The sequence below is a fragment of the Aulostomus chinensis genome, chromosome 13 (genome assembly GCF_037954235.1).
Source record: "Aulostomus chinensis isolate RoL2024-O1b breed Wild chromosome 13, RoL_Achi_v1.0, whole genome shotgun sequence".
Taxonomy (NCBI): Eukaryota; Metazoa; Chordata; class Actinopteri; order Syngnathiformes; family Aulostomidae; genus Aulostomus; species Aulostomus chinensis.
In genome coordinates this window covers 18,864,841-18,877,927 of record NC_141332.1, presented here as the reverse complement: position 1 = coordinate 18,877,927, position 13,087 = coordinate 18,864,841, and the positions used below count along the sequence as shown (strand labels likewise).

At 41.7% G+C, this 13,087-nt stretch overlaps 1 protein-coding gene and 1 long non-coding RNA gene across 12 annotated transcripts in view; one reads left to right on the top strand and one right to left on the bottom strand.

Annotated features, from left to right (window-relative positions):
- zic6 (zic family member 6) overlaps positions 1 to 9,569 on the top strand; it is a 98,280-nt gene extending 88,711 nt beyond the window's left edge. For 7 of the 10 annotated variants that reach the window (XR_015118904.1, XR_015118909.1, XR_015118907.1 and 4 more), the window contains 3 exons: positions 3,860 to 4,012; positions 8,210 to 8,401; positions 8,497 to 9,569. The gene's annotated coding sequence lies outside the window, so the exon portion shown is untranslated. The remainder of the gene's footprint in view (positions 1 to 3,859; positions 4,013 to 8,209; positions 8,402 to 8,496) is intronic. The other 3 variants (XR_015118910.1, XR_015118908.1, XR_015118911.1) reach the window with 2 other exon arrangements.
- LOC147251307 (uncharacterized) overlaps positions 2,484 to 13,087 on the bottom strand; it is a 79,177-nt gene continuing 68,573 nt past the window's right edge. Inside the window, exons 4-5 of one of the 2 annotated variants that reach the window (XR_015118914.1) lie at positions 8,127 to 8,301; positions 2,484 to 4,615 (exon numbers count right to left, since the gene is read on the bottom strand). This is a non-coding gene — a long non-coding RNA (uncharacterized LOC147251307). Of the gene's footprint in view, positions 4,616 to 6,646; positions 8,302 to 13,087 lie in introns of those variants that run through there. The other variant, XR_015118913.1, reaches the window with a different exon arrangement.

The following is a 13,087-nucleotide window of genomic DNA, read 5'->3' as shown; positions in this document are numbered from 1 at the left end:
GCACACCGGGCACAGGATGGTGCTGATGTGGGTTTTGGAAGTGCTATTAATATGGATACAGCTTTAAAAAAAAAAAAAAAAAAAAAGTAGGCTGCATTCAGGAAAATATTCCAGACTAGATGATAATTAATGCTTTCCAAGTAAGTCCCAGGAATCAAAATATAAATAAACCCCTTATTGTCTGCATAAACACAACCGAGAAGAGATAGGGCCATGTAACTTAGGGCTATTTGAATGTTATCTTCCGCCAGTGCTCTGCTCCGCTTTCATCCAAAACAGCTCAGACAGCTCGGGAGATTAAACAAATTGAAGTGTTACACACTGTTTTGGTGTAATTTACTGTAATTGATGTTTCTATCCAGTGCAGGGGCCTTCTACAGCAATTGCTTGTGTTTGTGGGGAGACATGCAGCCCAGTGGGGTGTATTGACTCGAGCTGTTGACTAATACTGCTCTATTGGCATGTTTTAATGCTCTCCCATTGTTTGACTAACGCACTCCTCTGTAAAGCTAAAATCACACCTTGTGTATGCCGCTGAAGGTGGGGGATGTTTTACACTTGTTCTGTACCAAGTGATTTAGAAATAAACAGGTTTGGTGTGAATTGATCAACATGGGTTGTCTAACCTGGTACCAGGACGAACCCCCCCCCCCCCCACTTCCAAATAAACAAGAAAGTTAACTTTATCAAACATGGTGCTATGATGGAAAATGGGAAGAGAATCTCACACAGCACAAGAGATCATTAGAAATCACACCTACTGGCCTCTTCATCAGCTGCACCTTTACAATCAACCCTGTTACCACGGATACGTGCACGCTCACCGTTTGATAGCCTGTCGCACTGAACGGAACTCAGTAATTAAGTGAAATTCAGTCTTTACACAGATTTCTCTCACTGGCTGGTTTGACAAAAAAAAAAAAAAAGAAAAAAAAAGAGGTTTAATAACCACTCATCTTGGACACGGCACAGGATGGTGGGTGTCTCCGCGTTTTCGTCTATATTTCTGGTTGATTAGTGCATTTGAATCCTTGTGTTCCATCGCTACAGAAGGAGATTGGGGTCAGGTGTGAAAATTATCTTTGGGAAAAATAAAAATAAACAAATATTCAGAATTTGTACTTGAACCTCAAAATTCGGAGAAAGAAGCCTGCATTCTCAAAAACGTAGTTGTATTTCTCTTACCCAGAATATTTTGTTTTGTTATGTGATGTTTATTTCAAAATATGACTTCATTTTTTTCCTGTTTACAATAAGATGAATGTCGTTTAAAGCAGAAGCCACTTAACAGGTTTGTGACCTCACTTGCTGTCGAAAAAATCTTGCACATCCATGATAACAAAGTACATTTGTAATATTTATGAATAAGTAAGAAAATAATGATGTTTCCTGATGCGTCGGTGCCAGGTAGGACCAGGTTACGGATAAACTTTGTGGACATTTTGAAATTCAAACTCGAATGTGGGAGGCGAACTATAAAAGTGAAAATGAAACGTAGAACGATTCAAACAGGTGTCGTCTTCTTTCAACTTTTTGAAAAATTGTTGATCTTTTACGTGCCCAAAACATTTGCAAAGTGAGTACTTTTTCCAGTTTATGTCTACGCTTTCAGGAGGGAAATATTCAACTTGGATGTGTATTTTTCAAGTTCAGCACTACTGCAAACTTCAGTAGCATTAATAGTTTGATGGTGCGGGTCAAAAACTGAATATCATGACCTTTGTAAAGGCAGCATTAAGATATGATATATTTATTGTAATATGATACATTCAGTATAATAATAAACAGCACATTTCTTCACATTCTTTAGGAGTAACGGCAACTCCTTACACCGAAGCTAACACGCTCATTTCTGGGTGACAAGGGCGCTCAGAGCCAATCAGCTTTATTGCCTCTGCCATGTTTTTCTTCACTTTTCCATAAAATGTCAGTTGCAATTCAGCAAGTGACATTTTATCATGTTTCTATAAAGACGCACGGGAAGACACAAACTGCAATTAACCAAAATACTGCAAAACATTTTACATGACAGTGTTTTGTTTTCTGTATTCTTTGCTATTTGTGTATTCTCCAGCACAAATAACAGTGCTCTTCTTTAAAGAGCAGAAAACCCCATATTTTTTTCTGATTCTTGTTTTGTTCCTAACTGGAGCCTATTTTGGGTTCTCAAAGCAACGCTACAAAAGTGCAGGTTTTATATTCCATCAAGATCTTTCTATCCAAAATGTGAAGGTTTGGGTTGTGAAAGAACTATGAGAAGAAAAAGCAAAAACGTCCCAACTGACTTCCTCTGGCCTTCTGCTCCTCTACCGTTCCTGCACAAATGTGCAAATATGTTCTACGTTCTTAGCTCGACTGGGTTTAATGGAATATTCTGATCATCCCTGGGACAAGGAGAGGAACCCAGCGCTGACACCAGCATGAGACGGGGTGATAAACCGAAGATGATGTACAGCAGCTCGGTTGAGTGGACCCCCCCCCCCCCCCCCCGTTCCTTCCTTTTAACTCTCACCTTTAAGAACAAAACAAGTTCTTCTGAGAGGAAGAAAAAAAATCTTTAGCCAAGTGCATGCGCAAAGACCCACCAGAGCCCATTTAGCATACTTATTAACTCAGCCAAGGATCACACGAGCGCTGAGGAGGTCATGTGATCATCACTGTTTGTCTGTTAGCAAAATTACACAACACTTTTCACCAAACATGGTTTCATTTTGCCGCCATTCATTTTGAGGGGAAGTCAATTTAACTTACACAGTGAAAAACTGTATTTATTTTTTTTTCAATTTGGTTTGGCTGAGTTCTTTGTCTCCAAGCGCCCGTGTTTCTGCAGGATTACTGACATCGTACTGCTGCCAACTCAGTTTAACCTTGTTATAGCCAAAGTACAATTATAACACAAATATTTATTTGCTTAATAATTTCCATTCATCCCCTCGAATCAGGGTTCATTCAAACAAGATTCTCCTAAATTCATTTTATATACATTTTTTACATATAAACTTCATACAGCAGTTTGGCTAAATGCCTGATACCTGCTATTATTTTCTCCAGTCAGTATTTTAAATTCAATAACTATAAATGTCAATCAATTGCTTTCCTTTGGGACTAATTCTAGAGTCGTAACCACAGACTAGATTATAATTCTTGTTTTTTTGTCAATCAAAGCGTGAGCTTCTTTCCGTGCACGCACTGCATGTTTTCTCCGAGCTGCAGTTTATGAATAATATTTCCTTTTTGTGTTTATCAAATGTAGAAGTTGTATTTCAGTTTCACTCTTGTGAGACACATAAATCACAGAACACAGCCCTGGAAGTGGCTGTCAAGAGAGTAACATGGCAAGCTAGCAAAATAACATGACTGCTATTTGGCGATCTTAAAGAGGAGAGAACGCAAGTTTACCTGATTAACATCCCCACAACTCCCTCTCATTGTGTTTTTTTCCTCTTTTTCCATGAACCAGGAAGGGCCAGCATGGTGTCTCTGTGGTTAGCACTGTTGTCTCTTACTCGCAGGTTTTTAAAACTCAGTAACCCCCCTCCCTTTAAAAATCCAATTGATCCTGTTCCCGGTGCCACTAAGGGAGAACTAGCTTTCCGGTGGATTTCGTACTGGTGTGTCTCATTTGACATTGAACATGTGGCTGAGGTGAGAGAGAGACAGTCCCAGAAGTTAACAAGACAACAAGCTTTCATCACCCCGTTCATTTGAACATGCTGGAACCGGGATGCAGTTTACGGTTTACCCACGATTCGTATTTCCATCAATGCCGATTGGCACTGGAGCCAAGAATTAACCCGGGTCTGCTGCAGACTCAGTCAAACTGGATGTAAATGCTAATAAAAACCTGTTCCCTTTCCAGACAGAAGCCAGATGTTAGCGGGTATTTGGCCGGTAGGAGAGGTGCTCGAGCAGCCCGGCAGTCCCAGGTCTTCTCTGTGGAGTTTGCATCTACTTTGCATGGATTTTGTGTGGGTGCTCCAGTTTTCCCCGCCACTAAAGACACATCTGCTAGGTAAATACTCCAGTTTACACACTGAGATCTCAAGTTGGTGCTCGTGCTCTGCACGTCTTCTCACTCACTGCTGCATTTTTGCTGTATCTATGTACATTGACTACTTCTTCTTGTTCTTCTTCAGGTTAGTGGCACTTCATCCTCGCACCCCTCTGTAAATTTCACCAACTGCTTTGAGAGGAGGAGGAGGAGGAGGAGGAGGAGGAGGAGGAGGAGGAGGGACCCTGTGCATCTTAGCCAGTGCTTCATGATCCTCAGAACTGCGATCAGAAAAATCTTTAAATAATGGGCTTCTTTACCCCTCTGGAAGTCTTTGACAAGCGCTCCTTTAAGCATTCCAGCTGTGTGTTTTACCCATCCTGGTGGCATCAGGTGTTTTATGGCTGCCCCCCTCTTTTTTCCCATGCTGGTAGGTGGAGTGTTTGTCCAAAGCATCTCTAACACCAGTGGAGAATCTCCTCCTCTGCAGGCTGTTGCTTGGTTCCCAGCCACGGCTCTTTGGTAACACTTATGTGGTTAGCTGGTGTCTAGCTGAATCTGGAGGATCCATGGTGAACAGGAGTTGATGGATGTTTGCGTTTTCTTGCCAGTGCTGACAGTGACCTATATTACAGAGAAATAGTATGAAGCCTTTTCATAAGACCAGAAGTCGTTTATGATGCAGCATCTGTTATGATCTGAGGGTCCTTGAAATGACACGTCGCTACTCTCGACAGTCCTCCATCACCAGCTGTTAGTCAGTGTCATTTTTAGAAATAACGCGCATTGAATGAAAATAGGGATCAAATGTTCCTGTTTCTTCCTACACTTACAACACATTTCTTTGAGTATAATATCCAGCCAACGGTGTCAGGATGGAGGGGTATTCTCCAGAGTAGCAGTCCCAGCAGAGAGCAAAGATGTTTTCAATGGAAAAAGGAAATAGTCCCATATGGGGACGAGGGAGAAATCTCTGAGAAGGATAAGACCCAGATAAATTAATCCGAAATTGTACTTTTGACTTGATGCACGTGGGAGAATGCGAGAAGATGTGGCTCACTGCAGATTACAGCTGCAATATAGAAACCTGATTATTCCCAAGTTACTCACCGTAGTACTCAGGTATTAAAGAAAACCCTCTTTTGACGGGTATGGAGTCGGACCATTATTGGGTGACGAGTATGTTGCTCAGCTGTGATTGATCTGTGGGTATTTCCAACAAGAGAACTCACTCTGAAGGGAGCAACATTTTATGTAAATAGGAGTGTGAAGCTGTAGCAGAACTGAAGAATGACACCAGCATTGTTACAAAACCTGCAGATTAAAGCGATACTTCACACAGAAGTGTAAATTACTTTTCAAGTACACATTTATGTGACTTTATCTTATGAAGATGTTTTTTCCTTCATGGCTTCTCGTGACTCCCGCAGACTGAAACCGCCATCCATACAGTACTAGCTAGAAGCTAACAGAGGCCAACTACTAACAAAAGACGGGTTTTGTTATGTTAATTCTTTGCTCAAATCAAAGTTTTGTGGATTACTGAGCATATCGCTCGATAAAGAAGGTGCAGATTATATCAGACGATGCATTTGAGAGATTCTAAACTGACCTTCTTGACAGTTTTGATGCAGTTGGTCTCCATTAGCTTCGTATTAGTATGAACATCTCTTTGTGTAATCATCACACATACTTTTGAGTCCTTGAAAAGCCAAATTTACACCTTTTGAGTGAAGTTACACTTAAAGGTGTTAGTATACTTTTAAAAATTAATTGAAATAGGTCAATGACAGTTGTCAGATCTTATTTGTGTGTATGTGTTGTTTTGTGTGTGTGTGTGTGTGTGTGAGAGAGAGAGAGAGAGAGAGAGAGAGAGAGAGAGAGAGAGAGAGAGAATTTTTTTCCTTTGACTGAAAACCTTTCCAAAGAATTCTTCAGGTTAACTGGTACAAACCCTCCTACACGTAACATTCATTATGCACATAACAAAGTTAAGCTTTGTATCTCAGATTTAAACTTTGAACAACATTAATTTGCATGACATAAAGAGATGTTGTCCAATGTTAAAATAATGGATCAAACTGAGCCCATTTGCTTGCAAATACAGACACACAGATGAAGCCTGATTTTTCTCTTCCAAAATCATACCAAAATGTTTTTAAACTGGCGTAGAACAAATATAATCTGAATAAACTTCCCACTCTACTGTAAAACCACTTCCCGGTGTGGCCACGGGCAGTCATGATGTCTTTTTCCATCATTTTCACTCTATTTAATGTTCTTGTCCTCCATCTCTGTTGGTTCCTTCAGTCCCTAAAATGACCATTTTGAGGTTTTTCGGTCACTCGTCAGCTCTCTAAAGCCGCTGCACAATGTTTTTTGATTTCCTGCCCCGTTTGCGATTGATTTTTAGCCCTATTGACTACAAAGTACAGATAAAATATTTGGACAGCAGCCAAAATGTACACTGGTAGCCTGGGAACTACGCAGCGAACTCGCTATCCCACGCATGTGCTTGATTTTCTGATGACACAACATAAATCTCAATGTGCTCTTCTCGTGTTGCATTCAAAACATGTATCATGTTGCTTCTCTGAAACTGACATCAATCAGCGTTTTTTTTTTTTTTTTTAAATATGCATTTAACACCTGATCTGTTGGCTGTTATCAAACTGAATATGTTAACACCGACTCCTGTGGGATTTTGCATGCTATATTCGTCCGTTTTTTTTTCCCCTGCATTAATGGGGTTTCCTGGAACATAAACGATGCAGAAACTGGAGTACTGTATAGATTTCCACAAATCACTGAGGTCGGCAATAACTTTGGAGTATTTTTTTTTCACCTGCAGGGCATGGCATTTGAGCTCCTCTACCATTCCCTCAGCGTCTCCGCCGGTATCAAGTCTATATAAAGATGGCTTAAAGCTGCCACAGCTATTTAGAGTGAGGCAAAGACACCTTACACCATCTCAATCTGTGTCAGCCTATATGCTATGAACACTTGGAAGAAGTCAGTATCTGTTTGCACCATATAGAATTATCACCTCTTAACTATATGACATTTCTGGAGAGCAAAAACAATCATGGCACAGACGGAGTGGGGGTGGGGTGGCATTTGTCAGTGCTCTCATTGGGGTTCAAAAGTAGATTGTAAAATGTCTGTCTTTGTCTAATCCAACACATTTTATTTTTGTAACTGAGAAATCTGTTCAGGGACCCCAACATTTTTTTTCCAACTGTCAGGGTGTCATTTGTCATAAAAAAAAGTGAAACTGAATTCCCACCCCCAGTCCGTCTGTATGTTGTGAGGTTTCAAATATGCAAGGTGTGTGTGTGTGTGTATGTGTGTGTGTGTGTGTGTGTGTGTTTGCATATGAAGTTGTCATGGACGTGGCAGACCTGTCACCTCACATACACACTTGCACGGTCATCTTGCCCTGCAAAAAGTACCTAAGCTGATCTTCTGACTTCCTCATGTGGGCTGCACTGACCTACGTCTCCTTCCGTTTTTGATACAATTCTGGTTTGCTTTTGCTCAAACTGATACTGATTCCAGTACCGGAACAGTTTCTTCTTTGAATATCATCATTATCATCACTGTGGTTGGTATGATGAGGTAAGCCGGTAAAGCACATGCATCCCAGTGTGGCCTTTAAGACCTGAAGTCATCTTGCAGAGCAGAAAATACTTTGGCTGATCTCACTACTTCCTCTTTTACTCTCTGTCCTAATCTAGAGACGCACGCATCCACATATTTTCAATTCTGATCGTTTTGTGATACATTTTTTTTCACTTTACATATAATTTGACTCAGTCTAATACCAGAGCTGCTTTCACTTTGATGATATTACTATTAGTGTTGTTATCATTATGTTTCGCATGACATCATGAGGCAGGGGTGAATGACACAAACTTTCTTATTAAATGATCAAAACAGTGAACACGAAGCCGTTAACTTGAACTGGATGTATGGATGGGTGATGTGCCCCATGTATTGGATTGGAATCTGGTTCATTTTGATTTCAGTCACGTCAGTATCGCCATGTCCCATGTTCTCCATTCCATCTCCACCCTCTGACTCTTAAGGAGCCATTGCCCTGGCGAGGATTGTCCCACATGATTGAGACGTTAACCTTCAGGGCAGACGGCGCTCTTCATTGTCTCCTTTTTTCTCTCCTCCTCTTCTTTTTTTCCCCTCTTATTCTCTCCTCACCAGTAGTCCGTACCATGGCGTCGTCAAGCCATTAGTGAGACCCAGCGCTGATAATGAAGCCAGGGAGGAGGTCGGTGCTGGTGTGGCACATGGAGCTGGAACACAGGAGGAAGGTAGTTTAGGATAATTACCTTAGCCAAGATGAGAAAGGAACCTCACTTCCTGCTTAGTTGGCGAAGGGGCAAGTATAATCAGGTATGACACCCTTTGCTCATGTGAGGTAAAATTGTTCATTTAATGAAAATGTACAGTTATTAATTTTTATCTATATTTTTTTTCTTTTTTTGCAGGTTTCTTCCACATCTCTCGTGTGTTTTGGGGGTTCAGGTCTCTCACATACACTGTAAATAAGCCCTTAATATCCACACCCATGGAGACTTTGAAGAGCATATGAGGTCAGGTTTTAAATTATGGTCTGCACCCACGCCAGGCTTTCTCTCCCTGCTCCTGTAAATCCATTTTCCACACAATGCATTTCAAATCAAAGCAGCGTCACCATAACACGCCATAGGAAACATTAAGCCATAGTGTGTTACTTTCATGTATGATAGCATAGCCCCTGTATGCTTTGATGTGCTCACTTTTTTTTAATGCTTTATTAATAATACCACACGGACTCACACCACATAGACTTGTGGTGCTCCTTTTCCTCCTTACATCCCTCACTCACTCCATGCCTTAGTCCCTTCATCCCTCCCTAGCCTCTGAGCCTCGTCTTGGGATAGGCTTGTTTGTCTTTGGGAGGGGGATTATAGGTAAGAACATGGGCCTCGAGATGAAGAGAGCGACAAAGGCCTATCAGGGGGCAGGGTTTCCGGAGTGCTGCATCACCATTGGTTGCTGTGGAAATCAGGCACGTCTTCATTTCTTGCAGCCATCCTCTTTGAGAACCTGGCTTTTATTTCGACGCCCCAACAGAGGGGAGAAAAGGGAGTCGGGATTTGAGTTTCAAGTGTGTCTACACGTGTGTTTATGCACAGTAAACATCTCACACATACAGAGGAGTTTGTGCTCCAACAACAATGGTGCTCACCTCCTCTTAAAGCTAAAATATCACATGCTAGAGTAGATGTCTAGTGTTAAAATACACACGTGCTGAATAGTTCTCATTATATCAACATATATCTTGTGTTCCAGGTAAACGTATCCCACCCTGATACTAAAACACAACATCTGTGGGTTTTATTTTTTTTTGTGTTGTCCTTTACTGGGTGTCTCTTTTTGATGTCATTTCTTCTTTCTGGTATGTAGGAGTATTGAATCTTAATGTTTGTTGTGACAATTTCTGCAGCACATTTTCTCAAGTCATTCAACTGCAATCTGTGGTTGTATTCTACAGTGAGGAATAAATTAATGAACTCTTCCGCTTCTGTTTGATTTCTAAACGGGCTCTGTTCTCTTAGTTTCCGAAAGCTGATTATTGACCCGCGTTCCATTAGTCATCAACATAGCCACCGTAGCAGTGTGAATGTATTATCCATATTATGCAACGTTTTAGCAGTCTGCAGCAGAAGTGCTTCCTTTCACTCTGAAGTTGCCCGTCGAGCTTCTGGTGCAGCAGGATGCAGCGAGTTGACTCTGGTTTATGAACTGGGAACAGTGGTGCTGGGTCCTCTCTCCTCCTGGATCCACGGTTGAGGACGTCCCAGCACGCAGACCACAGGTCAGCTTAGACAGAGCCCTGCAGAAAGAGCCCTGCTATGTATATTTACTGTAGCTCAAAGCTAATGGCACACCATGTTACGAACAGCAGCAAAAATGTCAGTGTACAAACTCTCAAGTGCCTCATCCGGTATAATCCACGTCTTCTTTATCCAGCTCTATGCTCAGTAATCTGTAAAAACTTTGATTTGAGCTACAAACAAACTCTAACCCTTCTGGCTGGGCACCGGCGAGCTTCAAGCCTTAAGCTAAATATACGTGCCTGGCTCTTACTGCATTCTAGAGTCACAGAGAGGTCATGCAGGACAGAAAAAAAGCCATCTTCGTGAGCTCAACATTTATTTGTGAGAACTAGAAAGGTAAAATGCTTGTTTTGGTTGGACTTTTAACTTTTTTCATGAAATGTTCTATTGTAAAAAATGTGTTCACACACACTAGGGGACTTTTAAATCTTACAGACAGGAAGCGAAGCATGATGGTCGATTTTCGACTCCTTTCTCCTGACACCTATTGTCGAGAGACCGGCAATCACCCACACTTGCAAGAGGTGCACAACTGACATCAGGAGAAAGAAGTCACAGTCACCAGGCTTTGCTTTCTGTCCGTAAGACTAAATTTAGGGCTAAAACTTGTAAGAGCAAATTTGTGCGTAACCAGGGACATTTCTTAACTTGTGCGGAGAAGGTCATTGGATGATGGAAGTACAGTGCACAGCTCCTAAGAACACCACAGGATCCAGAGCGGGAGATTAGGGTCGCCAAAACGCCACACGATCGAACACATCCATCCCATTTACGTGAAAACTTTGTCTTTAGTCTTCATATTCTTCAGTGGTGGAGTTGTTTTTACATTTCTACAGACTGACAGTTAAAATATTTAATCGAGCCTTCGCATCTCAACAACTGACAAAAATCTCCTCCGCATTTTGTCAGAAGATCTACATTTGTTTAAGTGATATACATAATGATGCAAAAATCACACTTTTCTCCCTCCACACAAGTTGTTGAAGCTTGTTTATAATGGTTTAAATTCCATTGAACTTTTTGGCTCCCACTTGAAACATGTTTCATTATTAACTGATCAACAGATCTGCTATGATATGAATATATCTATTTTGCGTTTTCCCCGTTGGTCAAGTAACAAATGGCAGGGCTATCGAACACACATTTTATCTCCATGAGGGCTGTTGGACAGTTAGCTCCAAGAATACATATTAATCAATCGAGGATTTTTTTTTTTTGAATCTGTTTACTAAGCCCAGACATTTTTTTTTCCCCTCCAATACATTAGCAGATCTCAGTATGTCCGCTTCTCTTGTGAACAGGGATGAGAAGGAGATAGAGGGAGAGGAAATAAAGGTCTGATGAGTTTGGCAAGGAGAAGATGGAGGCTGAGACAGATGGCATGAAGTCTGCAGCACTCTGGCGTGGCTTGCCTGGTGCTAAAATCCTCCTCTCTCACATTCCAACAAATCCTACCAGGAGGCTGGGGAGTCTGTCACACCACACCAAGGATCCACACGGCTCGCATCACCCCCCCCCCCCCCCACTTTCATCTACCCCCCCCCCCCCTCCACTGCCTCCCTCCAGCCGAGCCTCTGACCACTGTTCCCGGTCCTATAGTTTTACCCCACACATGTACACATTGACACAATCACACCTATAGAGGTTGGCCATTTGCAAACACATGACGGCTCATACGGGGAAAGAAGCTGGCCGGCTTAGTTGAGAGCGGTGGCCTTTACTGTTACTCCACTGGGCCAAAATCATGAGGAAAGACTGTACAATCCATTTATATCAAGACATAAGAAGCTTTTTGATTAGTTTCACCACAGCCCTCTTCAGCCCTCGGACTGGAACTCTGTAGCCAATCTCAGTCCTAACATACACAACTCAGACCCCTATTTCAAGGCTCCCCGTAGGCCTTAAAACCCAAAGTGGACAGTAAGTGGAGCTGTGATTACACACATAGCACAAGACCAACAACTGGATCACGGGCTCCACATGACATCTACATCTCCAAATATTGGCTATCTTTTGAAATTTTGTATTTTTTTTTTTTTGGGTACACTCTCAAGGCGCTTCATCTAATAAGAACAATCTAATTTGTTTTATACCGTGCTCTCTCCCCATGCCTCTTCCTCGCTGTCTTTCTGCCTGCCTTCTGTTTGTTCTAATGAATGACTTCTGAAATGAGGTGCCGCTGAGAGGAGGTCACAGGGGGCTACAGAATCACATTACTGTTAATGATAATAAAAAGAACATTCTGTGCTAAAAACCTTTTGGATGTTTTTTTTTTTTTTTTCTTTTTGCTCATTCTTTCCCCATATGGAATGAATATTTTATCTGCCATTGTTCTCCGTATCTTTACATGTGTGCGGAATTCAAGTCGACGCAATTAAAATTCACAATAAATATGTTGTTTTCGTATGCCGATTGACAAAAAAAAAAGGCTGCTCTTGATGAAAGGTTTGCAGCAGTGTGCCATCTGGGTTGCAAAGTACACCACCGAGCACCAACATCAGGCACATCTTTGCTATACATGGTGTTGCATGAGAAAATAAATTCCCCACGGTAACATTTTCAGCACACAAATCATGACAATAACACTTGGAATGCAAACAAAGCCTTTTATATTTGACAAGGGCAGAGAACAAGTTGAGTTTTCTTGATGTTCCTTCTAACTCTTTATAGATAATATAGGTTGCAGGAGTTGTGAGCGTTATTCGATTCATGTTAAAGCAAATGAGGAATTTCCTTCTGATTTCATAAGAAACTTCGAGTGGATTTTTCTCATGTTTACATGCAGGTTGAATATCACCTCTAATGAGCTCTGCAGTTTTATAGCTAGATAAGTTTGGGAAGCTTTAGAGAGCAAAATTGATATTTCACTCAATTTCCCAAATGAATATGATTATGAACGCTTATAAACAGTGTCCCAAATTTCATTTTGTCGCACAAGTTCTAAGTATAGGCTCTCATATCAACATCCACTCGACACCAAAGTCTTTTCTGGGGTTGTTTACATGGATCTGACATTCACAAGCAGATCATTAGTGACGTTCCCTCCTGCCACTGCAGAGATGGTTTCGCTGGCTGCCCTTCCTCCATGGCAGGGCGACGGGGCGTCCCCAGGCTCATTGGCACTGCAGCTGTCACCCACAGGATGGGCAAGTGGCGAGGTCGATGGCACCGCGGCGTGGCTTCTGGCAGCATCCTT